The 16,525-nt window shown below is 35.4% G+C and overlaps 2 long non-coding RNA genes across 2 annotated transcripts; both read right to left on the bottom strand.

Annotated features, from left to right (window-relative positions):
* Positions 1–4,849: 4,849 nt before the first annotated feature.
* LOC141402245 (uncharacterized) lies at positions 4,850–5,309 on the bottom strand. Its single transcript, XR_012412572.1, has 3 exons — positions 5,137–5,309; positions 5,031–5,063; positions 4,850–4,955 (listed from the first exon to the last, which is right to left on the bottom strand). It is a non-coding gene; the product is annotated as an uncharacterized lncRNA (long non-coding RNA).
* A 6,775-nt stretch (positions 5,310–12,084) lies between these two features.
* LOC141403510 (uncharacterized) lies at positions 12,085–12,514 on the bottom strand. The gene is made up of 3 exons (XR_012412824.1): positions 12,390–12,514; positions 12,275–12,316; positions 12,085–12,199 (listed from the first exon to the last, which is right to left on the bottom strand). It is a non-coding gene; the product is annotated as an uncharacterized lncRNA (long non-coding RNA).
* Between the last annotated feature and the right edge of the window lie 4,011 nt (positions 12,515–16,525).

Below are 16,525 nucleotides of genomic sequence, written 5' to 3'. Positions count from 1 at the left end.
AATCAATAGCACTGTACCATTTATTTATTCTTTAAAGGTTGAGACCTTTCCACCGTTTATTACTGCTTAAGGGGTTACCTCTACTTGTCACTTTCAAAAAATCGAAAAAAATGTACTGGCTTATTTTGAATACAGGTAGTATAGAGTATGTCGATCGGAGCAAATTTAGCTGAGATATGAGCATTGGAAGGGGGCAATTTATTACGAACTGTATGTAGCATGGAAACTTTAAACGCGTGTTTATCGAATTGACAGTTATGAAGTCGATGCCAACGATTTGCTTGAAAACGAATCGACCGATTTTCATATGGTTTGGTGAGCTTATTAAAAACATAACAACCTTGTCTTTAAGCGAGACTGATTTTTATAAAAACAATTTTGCCCGTTTTTGGAAAAGAAACGGTCAATTTTTTTTGTTAAAATCGTTAAAATAGAAGTGTTTGAAAAATTCCATCATGAGAAAGAATATATTTATTGAGGCTAAGCGACAAATTATTTTCTAGTTTTAAGTGCATTTCTAAATAAAACACTGAAACTTAATTTTTATACCCCACACCACTATGTGGAAAGGGTATTATAAGTTTGTTTTGGTAAAAATTCATGTAACACCGCGAAATATTCGTCGGAGACCCCCAAAGTGGTATACCAATCTTCATATCTCGGCGAGATAAAGCGATTTTGAGATGTGTGTCCGTCCGTCCGTCCGTGTGTCCGTCTGTCCATTATAAATTGTAATCAAACTCCAGGCCGCAATTATCGACCGATCGTCACGAAATTTGGTATGGAGGTCGGTTTCACATCAGAATAGATCGCTATTTAAAATGGTGATGATCGTGAAGTATTTAGCGGGTGAAATGGACCAGAAACATAATTTTTATCCGATTTTGTAGCTGCTCTGTAGGTCGCAGTAATAGTCCGATCGCCTCGAAGATTTAAATAAAGTTAGAGTATATGACAAAGAAAAAGCTTGCAATTAGAGATGGCGATCAGATAATATTTAGAGGGTTAAATGGACCACAACTTTTGTTTGAAAATTTTGAACATTTTTAATATACAGCTTATATATTTTTTTCTGGAAAGGACATTCCGGGCAAGTAAGCTATACATGGAAGAGGAACGCTTGACCTTTCCATTGATGCCAATTACTTTGATTTACGTGCTCAGATAACAGAGTTACAGCCTTATATATATAGTTTTTTGCTTGAAGTATAATCAAAAACACACTAGAGGCCGCAATTATAGCTCAATAGTCACGAAATTTTGCACGAGGTAAGGGTTTAGGTCGAAAAAGATGCCTACAATTTTGGATGATGATCCGATATTATGTAGCGGGTGAAATGGGCCATTACTTTTGTATAAAAAATATACAAATTTTATTTTTGGTCCACATTTAAATTCCTGGAGGGCATATACCGGCAAAGTAGCCTACATATGGGAAAATAAATACTGATATTTCCCCTGATGCAAATTACAATAATGTGTCTGCTAGATAACTGGCCTACTGCCCAATATATAATGGGTTTTGTGTAGAGAACCACAATTTCCTCCCATACTACAAATTGTCTCAATCATGACAGAGAAATTTTCAGTTCAGTTATCCAATTGAATTTTTATACAAATATTGCGGCATGGGGTCGCTTCGCCCCCTTATTTTATACCCTTAGCCTTTAGGTTAATACAAAATATACAAAATACTACCAAAGATGTGCCCATCGAAAAAATGGTTTTAGACCCCAAGTATGTTCGGACGAAATTCGTTTCAAACAATTTGGAGTCGATTTAGTACTGTCCGTCCATCTGTCTGTCTTACGATCTAGCTGGCTGGTGCGCACGATAACTCCCGAACGGATCTACCGATTCGAACCAAATTTTGCACTTCGTATTTATACCCTATACCACAATGTGGAAAAGGGTATTATAAGTTTGTTTTGGTATAAATTCATGTAACACCGCGAAATATTCGTCGGAGACCCCCAATGTGGTATACCAATCTTCATATCTCGACGAGATAAAGCTATTTTGAGATGTGTGTCCGTCCGTCAGTCCGTCCGTCCGTCCGTCTGTCCATTATAAATTGTAAACACGCTCCAGGCCGCAATTATGGACCGATCGTCACGAAATTTTGTATGGAGGTCGGGTTCAGATCAGAATAGATCCCTATTCTTATTGGTGATGATCGTGAAATATTTAGCGGGTGAAATGGGCCAAATACATAATATTTATCCAATTTTCTAGCGGCTCTGTAGGTCTCAATAATAGTCCGATCAACGCGTAATTTTAAATAAGGTAAGAGTATGTCACAAAGGAGAAGCTTGCAATTTGAGATGGCGATCGGATAATATTTAGAGGGTTAAATGGACCAAAACTTTTGTGTGAAAATTGTGAAAATTTTTAATATACAGCTTATATCTTAATTTCTGGAAGTGACATTCCGGACAAGTGAGATATACTTGAAAATGGAACGCTTGGCCTTTCAATTGATGTCAATTATGTTGGTGTGCATGATCAGATAACAGAGTTACAGCCTAATATATTCCGATATTTGTTTGTAGTGTAATAATAAACTCGCTAGAAGTCGCAACTATACATCAATAGTCACGAAATTTTGCACCGGTTAAGAGTATAGGTCGAAAAAGATGCCTACAATTTTGAATGATGATCTGATATTCTTTAGCGGGTGAAATGGACCATTACTTATGTATGAAAAATATAAAAATTTTATTTTTGGTCGATATTTTAATTGCTTCAGGACATATATATTTCGCAAAGTAGCCTACATATGGGAAAAACTACTGACCTTTACTCTGATGTAAATTGCAATAAAGTGTTTGCTAGATAACGGGCCTACTGCCTAATATATAATGGGTTCTGTGTAGAGAAACACATTTTTATCCCATGCTACATATTGTCTCTCCAAAAGTTTATGTAACACCACGAAATATTCGTCCTAGACCCCTTATTTGGTATGCCAAAATTCATATCTCGACGAGATAAGGCGATTTAGCGATGTGTGTCCGTCCTTAAAAAATTGTAAACAAGCTTAAGGCCGCAATTATGGACCGATTGTAGCGAATTTCTTAAGGAAGTTGGGTTCGGGCTAGAATAGAAATGATTAGTTTTTGGTGATGATCGTGAAATGTTCAGGGGATGAAATGGACCAAAAACAAAATTTTAACCAATTTTGTAGCGGCTCTGTAGGTCAAAATAATAACCCGCAAAATTTTAAACAAAGTTTGAATTTATGATGAAGAAGAAGCGCACAAACCAACGTGAAGATCAGATAATACTTAGCGGGTTAAATGGACTGAAACTTTTGTGTGAAATTGGTAAAAATTTCAATAACGTAGCGGTTAAACAACGGAAGTAGTAGTACTACATTAGTAGGTTTCATTACATTTTAGTTTGTGTGAACTAAATTTTTCTTCCCTGCTATAAAAATGTCTTCGTCATGCTAGATAACTTTTTGGTTTTGGTCATAAGTATTATACATTACATCTCTGATATTTGATAATTAAATTTTCACAATCATTGAAAATAAGTTCAGTGGAGAGCGATTGTCCAGGGATAGTGGTATAGGGTATCCCATGGTCGGCTCCGTCCGACTATAGACTTTTCTTACTTGTTTTGACTTGCATTTCAAATCTGGCAACTCATTTTTGACACAGTGTCAGTTGACCAATCGAACTAAAACTTTGCACACTTTTCAGATTTGGATGACAATACTCGTACATGAATATGAAATCAAAACCAATACTGGTCCATTCTTACCATTTTTACTGTGTTTGTACGGTGTTTTATTTAACTTGCTTTTCAAATCTGGCAAGTCATTTTCCACACAGTTGCAGTTGACCAATCGAACTGAACCTTTGCACACTTTTCAGATTTGGATGACAATACATAAATATGACCCATTTTTTCCTACAGCCCCCATATAGCTGTATCACCAGATTTCAGGTATTTTGAGGATTTTTTCTTCATTTTTGCCCGAATTAGCTGTCATTTGGCATTTCCAATGATACAGACGTTTCCCCACCAAAAATTGTGAACATAGGTCCAGGTTTTTGTATAGCCCCATTATAGCGGTACCACCCGATTTCAAGTATTATGAGGATTTTATCTCCATTTTTAGGCCGAATTGGCTGTAACTTGGCAATGGGACCCCCTTTGGTACAGAAACTTCCTCACTAAAAATGATGGACATAGGTACAGGTTTTGGTATAGCCCCCATATAGCGGTACCACCTGATTTCAAGTATTTTAAGGATTTTATCTTCATTTTTAACCCGAATAGGCTGTGATTTGGCATTTCGGTATCCCAATGGTACTGAAACTTCCCAACAAAAAATTGTGGACATAGGTCCAGGTTTTGGTACAGCCCTCATATAGCGGTACGGCCCGATTTCAGGTGTTTTAAAGATTTTATCTTCATTTTTAGGCCGAATTGGCTGTAACTTGGCATTTGGAGTCCCCAACGATAATACGATGGAAAAACTATCTATTGTAATATGATGCAATATTGAAAAAATTGATGTACTCGACTTTGGAAATCAAAAGCTTCAATTTAAAATTCAAATGACGAAAATTGTCTAGCAACTACAATATCTAATATGCCTGATGATGTTAACCTAATGAGTTAACGAAACGATCGTCGCATAGTGGTTGGTGTGTAGGACTTCGCTATATATCATTTTAGCAATATAATCTCCTTAGGTCATATAGCTCGATTAATTGAATTAATCTAAAAATCTCGCAACAAAATATTGTAGTTGGTTTGTTTTGTATTTCTAATTGTTAAAATTGTTATTCGACTTATACCATTCCTTAAAAATTAGTTTTATAATAAGAACAAATTTTTATTAAAATATTCAATGCCTTTATTAACACAAAAACATTATTTCATATGAACGTTTCTCACCATTGGTTCAGTTAAAAAGGATAATATATGTGATTTCAAACCTAAGAAAAATAGCAATTAAGAGAAAAAAATATTTTTTAAAACTGATAATAATTAAGACCTTTTATTTAACTTACCTATTTAAAATCATCTGATGGAAAAATAGGAGTCTGTACAAAAAATAAAAAAATTAAATGTTTATACCTTTACATAAATATGTATATAATGTATGTTTTAACTTACACAAGGTTCGGCACTTGCATAACCTAAGAATAAGGCTAATGCGACAAATCCAAGAGATAGTAGTTTCATGTTTACGGCAACACTGATGGCATCTACATTATCTGGGGTGTTTTTATAGTAGCAAGTAAAGTTCTAGTTAGTGTTGCGACTAATTTAATGAATGGAATATTATTCTCAAACAAACATGAGCATTAATACGTGAGCATTAGAACACTTGAGTTTACTTTAGTTTTAATTTGAATTTGTTCTTCCCTAAGTATAATTAACATATTATTCATAATGATAACGTAAACCCCAAACTGTAATAAAATAATTTTAAGATAGCTGATTGTTCATAAATAATCACTAATTAAAATTTGGCTATTATTACTATGCACACTATTATTATGATGCTACATTTTCATACCAAATTAAATGGTACTTAGGGTGCCTAGTTGTCACAAAACTTTTTTACCAAAAATTGTGGACATAGGTCCGCGTTTGGATATATTTGGATATATATTTTCCGACCAAATAAGCTGAACCTTGACATTGGAGGTTCTCACGTTATGATATAGCCCCCATTGTTGCTGCTAGTTACAGCCAAAATTTAGTTATTTGGAATCTAGGAAGTAATTTGTCAAAAAAAATAATTAGACCAAACATCGCAGATCATTTGTAGTTACCATCCAGTAATCAAAGCCAGGAGTATAACGAAGCTGAAAGTAAACTGCGTCAAACCATGATACGCACGAAAAGATGGTTGGATGAGCATGGTCTTCAACTAGCTATGCAAAAAACGGAACTGCTACTTCTTACCAAGCGACATATCCCAACCAAAATAGAGATGAATATAGGCGACATAGTCATCTCCACAAAGCAATCCGTAAAATATTTGGGTGTGCTATTAGACTCGAAGTTAACATACTCAAAACAGATTGAGTATGCAACCACAAAAGCTGCGAAAATAACCTCACAGTTGAGTAGATTGATGGCTAATATTGGTGGTCCCCTATTCAGCAGAAGGAAAATCCTCATGGAGGCGAGCACCAGCATGCTATTGTACGGGTCGGAAATTTGGGCTCCGGCTCGAACAACTCAAGTCAGGGCGAGTAAATTGCTGTCGGTACAAAGAACAGCCTACCGCACAGTATCTGCAGGAGCTATACTTGTTGTTGCGGGAATGATCGATCTGCAGGCAATGGAACACCATAAGATTTTTATTGTCAAACAGTGAAGTCAACTACTACGTAACGCAGATGTTAACTGGTCACGGATATTTCCGGAAGTACCTACACACGGTGTGCCTTAACCAAATTTAAATGAAAGGTGCTTACACCTGGGAAGTTTTTGCAGATTCTGAAACTACAATGCTCATAGATGAGAAATATCAAGAAACAAAAAAATCGCCGGAGGGATTTTCAAATAAATCGGGATTTAAGTTCACATTTTAAGGGGTTCTTTAGATTTTCATGTTTGTGCTTGGAAACCGCGAGTCCTATATAAATGGTCCTAAAGAAAATGTTGTAGAAGTGAAAATTCTCAACAAGATTGACTTTTATGATATTTTCGTAGATTTTACCGTTTTTGAGATGTAGAAGTTCAAATTGAGACAATGCATTGACTGTATCGCCTCCTTATAAAACGAAATCATGTTCAGTGCGCCTTAACTAACTTTTGATGAAAACCACTTACACATGAGAAGATTTCGCGTATTCTGAAACAGCAATGTTCATAGATAAGAAAAATAAAAAAAAAAAAAAAACAAAAAAAAAATCGCCGGAACGCTTTTTAAATAAATCGCGATCAAAATTCACAATTTTAGTGTTTTTTTAGGCAATACATAAAAAGATGTTGGTGAGAAACACCACACGGTTCCGAGGTGGAGCGAACCCCCGGGGAGGAAGGAGGTGGGTTTTAGCCGGTATACTTTTGAGTCCGGCATACGACGACGTAGCCAGATGCGTAAATCATTTTCCCATCTCTAACCGCAACAAATATTATTATTATTATTAGTTTTATTATTATTATAATTAAAATGTGCCTCATCGAAATAATGGTTATAGACCCCAAGTATGTTTGGACTAAATACGATTCAGACAATTTGGAGTCGATTTAGCAATGTCCGTCCGTCTGTCTGGCTGGTGCGCACTATAACTCTCGAACGGATCAACCGATTCGAACAAAACTTTGCACTTCGCAATATTTTGCCCAAACTTAGTTTAAGTTCGAAGATGGGCTATATCGGTCCACTCCTTCCGGTACCTCCACCACAAAAGTTCGAAAATGTTCGAAAACTTTTGAAAGGAGGAACCGATTTGATCCAAATAAAATTTCTACCAGACTTAAATGAAGTTCCGAAATTTTGTGTGGGAGGTACCCGAAGGAGTGGACCGATTGAGTCCATAATCGGTCCACTCCTTCGGGTACCTCACACACAAAATTTCGGATAAGTTCTGATTAGGACCTGGTCTCGAATTGCTTTGATTTTTGTTGCAACAACTTCTATTCACTGCCCTCCCATACGACGGTACAAGTTTCATCAGCGGCCAGTCCATACTTCCTGAGAAAATGGCCTGTAAGGTGCAAGGTGATACAATGTGTAGTGGTTAGAGCGCAAGATAAATCTCGAACGGATCTGCCGATTCGGTCCAAATTTTTGGCAATCGTAATATTTTGTCCGAACTTTAGTTTCAGTTTGAAGATAAGCCGTATCGGTCCAATCCTTCAGATACCTCCTCCACAGATACCTCCTCCACAAATATTCGAAAAAATTGTGCGCACAATAACGTTTGAAGGGAGTGACCGATTTGATCCATACTTTACACCTCCTAATATATATACCAGATATAGTTCCGGTTCGAATATGGACTTTATTTGTGCACTCCTTCGGATACCTATCACACAAAATTTCGGATAACTTCAATTTAAGACCTGTTTTCGAATCGCTTTGATTTTATTTCAAGCAACTTGCATTCGCTTGCTCAATTACGACAGTAAAAGTTTTTAGGGGAAAGTCCATACTTCTTGAGAAAACAACCCGAAAGGTATAAAAACCCCTTTGGTATCATGTGTAGTGGCTGGAGAGCACGAACTGATCAACCGATTTATTCCAAAATTTGGCCTTCGTCATACTTTGTCCAAACTTCTGTTTCAGTTCGAAGATGGGCAATACCGGTCCACAGCTTCCGGTACTTCCCCTAATATTAAAAAAATGTCACTAAAATTCTCTTGAACATTTTGTCCAAATTTAGATAAACTTCTAAAATGTCCCACATCGGTACTCTCCTTACGATACCTTCCCCACAAAAGTTAAACATTTGTGGCTAAGTGCAGTTAACGGTTTGTTCGAAAATCCTTTGGAAACGTATGTATACCAATGCTGTTCGATATGGTCCTGTTTACAGCGATATTATGTTTTCCGTGAACAAGTCGATGCTTTCTGGCATACTGGTCCAAAAGTTATACGATGACCCACTAAAATGACTAGTGGGCGCGATATCTATAGAAAAGATATGACTCCCAAAATAAGATCCACTTCGATAATGGACTATGTCGTTCTATTCCTCCTCCACAACACTTTTGAACTTTAATCCTAATCTACATTTTTGTCGGCAAGTTCAAATGTCCAAAACGTGTTTCATTTCATATGGGCTGAGGGTATATCTCTGTCGGCAAAGCCGACTGATACTTTTTTCTTGTTTTCTTTAGGTTTTAAATCACATGCCGTCCTCTAATTTTAACTGAGCCAATGTAGAGAACCGTTCGTATGAAATATCCCGTTTTTATTTTAAAACATTTTTTAAAGATTGAAATGTGTTGAGTGAATACTCAGAATAAATAAATGCTAAAATGTAAATACTCTGTGAATGGTAAATATGCTTGGATAACTACTACTACGGTCCAATTTATGTAAGCCTTGCATTTTAGGGTATTCTAACTCACTTTTAAATGTTTACCGTTACTCAAGTAAATCAAGTCCATTGAGAAATTTTCGAAATTTGACATTTTATTTATGGGATTGTATAAGAGGGCTATAGTCTGACAGGACCCATTATGTGATACCGTGCACCTCTTCCCCTAGAGACTAGTTCATCACGCAATCTGTTTTACACATACATATTTCTTCCAAAAATGAAAATTTGTTTCGAGAAAAAAACTTTAAAGTTATTTAGAAATAGCCTCTCTAGCCAATATTTCAAGGTATTACACTAATTTGTAATCAAGGACAGCACAAAAACTTCAAGACCCCGTACAGCATTGCAATTAGCATCTATTTATAGAAAAAAATGGAATCTCTGTAACAAATTTCTAAACTTTTCTATCATGATCTAGTTCACAGTTCTCTGTCCTAGTTCAAAAAAATATGAGAAACGTCATACAAACTACCATGTCAAATTACGCATAAGCAAACGACCGGAGTCCATTGATCTAGGTCGATAATTTGAACCAGATTGCCACATGAAAGGAACCCGACCTCTACACAAAATGTCATAACTATTGGTCTATATTTGCGGTCTGGAGTTTGATTACAAATTTTAATTGTTGCGTTTTCTAGTCCCTCAACGAAATAAATGAAGTTAAAGGAATGCGTTTTTGAAGGACATTTTTCTTTAGACTTCATGAAAATAAAACATGTTTTTCTTTTGTTAAATTTGTTTCCAACTTTATCAATAACGTTTTTCTTGTTATAAGAAAGGAAGTAATTAATACCTGCTTCGGTTATATCAAATCTAAATTGGAAGAGTTTTAAATTCATTATATAAATTAATATTCGACAATATTCGTCTCAATTGATCCAACCAATGTGTGGTATTTCGTTTCATCCTGCGTAACTCCAGCATTAGAAATTGACTTTCAATTTGCCGGAACCAAAGCTTAGGATTTGTCTTCCAAATACCAAATTTCATATGGGAAGTTTTTTACTTCAAATGATGACTAAACACCAAATGTCGGTTAATTCGGAGGAATATTGAGACCACAACCTTCAAAATATCGAAAATCGAGAGGTACCGTTCATTGGGGCTATATGAAGGGGTGAACCTATAATGAACAAAATCTGGGGAAAATTTTTATACCCCCAGCGAAGACTAAATAACAAATTTCAGCCATTTCGGTGTAATATTGAGGCCACAACCTTCAAAATACCGAATATAGGGAGGTACCGTTCTATGGGGGCTAAATGAAGGCGTGGACCTATACCGAAAAAATTCCGGGGGAAAGTTTTATACCCTCAGCGAAGACTAAACACCAAATTTTAGCCATTTCGGAGGAATATTGAGGCTCCAACCTTCAAAATACCGATAATCGGGAGGTAACGTTCTATGGGGGCTATATGAAGGTGTGAACCTATACCGAAAAAAATCCAGGGGAAAGTTTTTTACCACCAGCGAAGACTAAATACCAAATTTTAGCCATTTCGGAGGAATACTGAGGCAACAACCTTCATAATACCGAAAATCGGGAGGTACAGTTCTATGGGGGCTATATGAAGGTGTGAACCTATACCGAAAAAAATTCCAGGGGAAAGTTTTATACCCCCAGCGAAGACTAAATATCAAATTTTAGCCTTTTCGGAAGAATATTGAGGCCGTGACAATGCTATCACGTACATACATACCACAACAACACATAATACGGCTACCCCTAACTACGTAGCAGTCATACTGAACAGCCATTCAATAAGCAACAGTCACTGCATTACATCCATTAAACCGTAGTGAAGTAGCATGTAACACAACGGAAAACTCGATTCCTATTTACCATAATCGTTGTTAGCGCTTACGCAACCAATTCTCATTTACTTTATACTTTAGGCCACTAAAGTATTTCAGAAATGGTTGAGGACGGGGAGCTTACTACTTCTGGGGGTTAGCGGTGCTAAAGCGTTGGGAATACTTTTAGAGGGCTACCCATTAAGTTGTGGTGGCTAATACATACACAGGGCTTCCGAGCCAGCTGTTCCACAGGGCCTTCAGCAGTTCCACTGGGCCTTCGGGTCAGCTGTTCCACTGGTCCTTCAGGTCAGCAGTTCCGTAGTTAAACATTAGTAGCGCATGGTAGAAATTAGACTAACTAGACTAACACCCGAACCCGTCGTGTCCCCGAGCATCTGCAGTCGAACACCGAACTCATCGTCATCCCGATCATCTGTAGCCGAACACCGATTTCATCGTCATCCCGATCATCTTTAGCCGAAGACCGATTTCATCGTCTTCCCGATCATCTGCAGCCGAACACCGAATTCATCGTCTTCCCGATCATCTACAGCCGAACACAGAATTCATCGTCTTCCCGATCATCTACAGCCGAACACCGAATATATCGGCATTCAGATCATCTGCAGCCGAACTCCGAATTCTTCGTTTTCCCGATCATCGACAGCCGAACACCGAATTCATCGTATTTCCGATCATCTACAGCCGAACACCGAATACATCGTATTCCCGATCATTCAGACCCGAACACAAACAACACCGTTTCCCTCGAAGAAGAACCCGGTAATTCAACACTAGCTCCTCAGCTGCCAAATCCCAGAATTCATTCTTATCGCATTTAAACACAAGTAGATTGTAAATTGATATTTATTAAATAAATCCCCGATTTAGCCCCCAGGAAGAGGAGAATACTAGTCTTATCATTTCGTAAGGTTTAGTGGGTCCTTATGGAGACACTGGACGCGACTGATCTTACCCCAGCCGACGAGAAAACCACTGATCAAGAATATATATACTTTACAGGGTCTACGATGAATATTTCGAAAATTTAATTATACCCTCCATATTATGGTGGAGAGTATAAAAATGAGGTCGCCTGTGCTCATATTGACATTATACGCTGTTGATTTTGAATCGCCTTTTCCCTATGTGTATTCAAGCATAGGTTCCATCCACAAAGCATTTACTCAACTTCAACTCATGTCAATCCTTTAAACTTTGTTTTATAATAAAAACAGTTTAAAACAAACAGTTTCTGGAATATGCAATGATTTTATTTACAGTAAAATTATTTCATATGAACCGTTCATAACGAACGATTCACTCCATTGGGTCAGTTAAAGAGGATAAGATATGCGATTTGAAACCTAAAGGAGGAAAAATATCAACATATATATTAAGAGAAAAATTACTTTTTAATTAAGACATTTTATTTAACTTACCTATTTATCACCTCCTCCTCCTCCTGTTGGCCAACCAGGTCCCTATAGAAAAAAAAATAAAATTTATATATGTACATTTGTATAATGAATGAATATAATGTATGTTTCAACTTACACATGGTTCGGCACTTGCATAACCTAAGAACAAGGCTAATGCGACAAATCCAAGAGATAGTAGTTTCATGTTTAAGGCAACACTCACTGATGGCATCCAAATTATCTAGGTTGCTTTTATAGTAGAAACTAAACTTCCAAATAGTGTTGTGACTAATTTGATGAATGGAATTAATATACTCAGACAAACGTGAGGAGTAATACAGTTTTGAAATTAGTGACAATTTGAGTTGTTTTAAATTCTAATGTGAATTTATTATTTATCCCTTACTGCAATTAATGTTAATGTAATACCCAAAGAATGAGTGAAAACCTTGTACCTGTTTGCAACCCATAATAATTATAACAACTTTTTCACCCAATATTAACTGTAATAAGATTGTGTTAATATACCCTGCCAGCAATTGGAAGTGAATTTTATCTAATTTTATAAATGAGGATATTTTTGGTGTCTAATTTTCTGTAAAAATGCGACATTTGTCTAATATACAATAACAATTGCATTGTTATCCCATTTGTATCGTATCCAGTCACCATTTAGAAAAGAATACGATAGACAAATAACAACAATAACATATGTATCTAAAAATAAATGTAAGCTATCTCATTTATATCCCAATGAAGGATGGAAATTAGATAGACATATCTATTTTCCATCCTTTATTTGGATACAAATTAGACAGCTTACATTTATTTTTAGAATTGTTGTAAGTTAAAGAAATAAGACATTTGTACACAAATGGTTATATACGCAGGTGGTGCAATGGTAAGCATGATCGCTTTGCAATCTGAATGTCCGGGGTTCGATTACCAGGTCAGGCGACATCACATTTTTCAAATGACAAAATTAATATAAGCGACAATTTCTGAAACAATTATAAAAATATAAATAATGAATTAAATTAAATAATAAAAAACCAAAAAGTCAAAAATAACCCAAACAAAGGATTAACGACACAACAACAACAATAAAACAAAACATAAAATAAAAAGGAATTAAGTTAAAAAGAAAATCAAAATAAAATTTTGTTCTTTTTTATTTATTATTATTTTTATCAAGTTTTTAGCTATATTAATGTTTTATAGTTAAGAAAAAGATTTGTCATTAAAAAAATGTCGACTGGCCTGGGAATCGAACCCGGGCATTCAGATTGCAAAGCGAGCATGCTTACCATTGCTCCACCGATATTATCGTTTTAATAACTTTCTGAAGTGTCCAATTAGACACTCAAAAAAGTATCTAATGAGTGGAACAGTTATTCCCGAGAGCTTTATCTTTTTGGATAAGAATGCGACTATCGCATTCGTTTGTGCAATCTAATTGAAGTGACTCATTGGACAATAAACAGATAGCAAATGTTGGCAGGGTAGACAATTCAAGACTAGACTTGTTCTCTAAACACACATAGAAACAAATTGTTGATATTTATAGCCTACACAAAAGAGGGGAGAGATTATTATGGGTTTGTTTTGCCCAAAATTTATGTAACACCATGATACCTGCAATCGTCCTGGACACATTAAGCGGTATAACATTTCTCATAACTCGACAAACTAAAACGATCAGTTTATAAATTGTAATATAATTTCAGGCCCCAATTCTTGAGCGATCTTCATGTGATTCTAAATAGAGGTTGGGATCCATGCACAATATACACCTGTAATTTTTTGGTGATGATTGTAAAATAATTAGCAGGTTAAATGGACAAGATATGGAACTTTGACCTAAATTTCCCTTTTCACTACAAATTATAATTATACTCCGAGCAGCAGGAAATTACATAAGAGGTTAAAGCTTTTAACACCTAAGAAACCTACTGTATGATGATCAATTAATATTTAGCGGGTGAAATTTATCATAACTTTTGTTTGTTTACGGGAAGTAAGCACCCCGGAAATTTTCTCAACCGGTTGAAAAAATTTTTGGTTAAATACGGGGATTTCTGAGTTAAATCGGACAGTTTTTCAAAATGAGGGTTTTGGTTTGCTTTATTTTTTGCTGTAGTTATGCAGATCATTAGCAAAACATTTCAGTATATTTTCAGATTTTTTTGACCAATGGCTATAGAAATATCGCGCCTTGAAAAAAGTCAAATTCTGCAAAAAACTATATACAGAGAAATACTCATAACTTCTTTAATATTGGTCCAATGTAAAAAAAAAACTTTTTTGTATGCTTTCTTGTTTTACAAGCTATTTAATAAAAAAAATTAAAAAATTGCACAGTGGGCTTAGGTACAATTTCTAACAAAAAATCAATTTGTAACAATGATTGACCCCTTCGATTTTCTTGAAAATTTTTTGTATTAAATTATGATCAATTACAAAAATGTTAATTCCTTTTTGGTAGTGAGATTCGAATTATTACTATTTTTCTTAATTTTTTAAAATTTGTCAATACAATTTTTCTTTTACACCAGTGCACAATGGTCAAATTTCCGAAAAACCTGGCCAAAAATCGAAAAAAAAAACAATTATATCAATTTACACTAAATAGTGTCAAATATTGTTTATAGGATCCCAATTATAAAAAAATATATACGCTTCTTGTTTAATAAATGCCCAGCAAAAATTCGGATCCGTTAGTAATTATGTAACCCATTAAAAAGTAATGTAAACAAAAATAACTACTTAAATTACTTCTTATTAAGTTATGAGAACTGTGGCACAGAGCTAGTGTGGCCGACTACAAATCAGAGTGTTGTGTGTTCAACGCTCACCGCCGGCCGGGTACTGTTTATTTAAAAAACCAATGAACACTTGGAGGTGCACATGTAAACATTGAAACAACCCTTAATGTTCGTGTGCGTGGCCTAGTACGAGTATGTAATGTGTTCGGTTACAAAGCAGAAGTTCGTGTAAGGGGAGAAATAAAATAAAAATATGAAGTCTGTTGAAATTGAAAACAAAATTCCACCTAAACTGTTCTAAAAATAAAAAAAAAAAAATTTTAACATATAGCTTATTTTTCAACTTACAGTGGCCGTAGAATAACCAGTTATTCTAGTGGTCATAGAATAACTAGTAATTCAGCGCGACATGCCCTTGTTAAAATAATGGGTTAGTAGGGGGATTTGTAAGTAGTTACGGCTGCCAAAAATCGCTTACAAAACTTATTATTTTGGGAGGATTTTTTGCTGGGTGGGCATAAAAGCAAGTCAAAGTGACCCTATTTGAAAAACAAAAAAGTTCTCATAATTTAAGTAGTTTTTTAAAATAATATTATATCCAAAATAAACAACGAGTTTTAAATATTTGTTTTTGTAATTGTAATGAAACGTATGTGAAACGAATTTAAAATGTTCAGTATCGCCAACGAAGTCCGCGTTTTGTAATAATTGATGTCCGTACTTGTTGATTTTTTTTCAAGGTAAATTTTCACAATAAATGATGAAAATAGTTGTGAATAAAATCGAGTTGGACTGCGTATCTTATTATTTCATAAAAAGGGAAGACTTTTTTTTACCAATTTCCATCGAAACATCCTGCACTTATTTGCACTTTTCATTTTTATGTGATATTTTGTCTTGCAGATACATACCCAGCAAAATTTGAAGGAAGGGGTTCCATGCGATGACGTGATTTCATGGCATCTATTGCATTGGTTCAAACGAAGTCGTGAAAGATCCGATATTTTCATTATCATTTGAACCCATACAAAGGAAGTCGTGAAAGATCCGATTTGAACCCATGCAAAGGAAGTCATGAAAGATCCGATCTTTTCATCAGCATTTGAAACCATTCCATCGATCCAATAGAGGTGCATTTTTATTTATACACATTTTTCTAAATATATAAAATTAATTATTTACAATAGTCTTGATGTTGTCGGAGACTCGAAATCACACTCGAATTCAACTCTCGTCGTAATGATAATGTCATTGCAAAGAGTTGGTGGAAATGACATGCCAAAGCATTGGAGAAAATGACATGTCAAAACATTGGTGTAAATGACATGCTTTGGATTCAAAAATGAATAGCAACTTTTGGGGTCCATGCTCATGTAAAATTCATCGATGAAGATGCTAAAAAGATGACATGCCAGATCACTTGCACCCATGATTGAATAGCATCTTTGGCATCGAACATTTTGCTGGGTATATACACATTTTCGTTGATTTTGAATGTCAGGGTAAC

Source organism: Musca autumnalis, unplaced genomic scaffold, assembly GCF_047663935.1.
Source record: "Musca autumnalis isolate F117 unplaced genomic scaffold, ASM4766393v1 scaffold_4, whole genome shotgun sequence".
In the NCBI taxonomy this organism is placed as follows: domain Eukaryota; kingdom Metazoa; phylum Arthropoda; class Insecta; order Diptera; family Muscidae; genus Musca; species Musca autumnalis.
The sequence above is the reverse complement of the archived record's forward strand: the minus strand, read 5'-3'. Positions and strand labels throughout refer to the sequence as shown.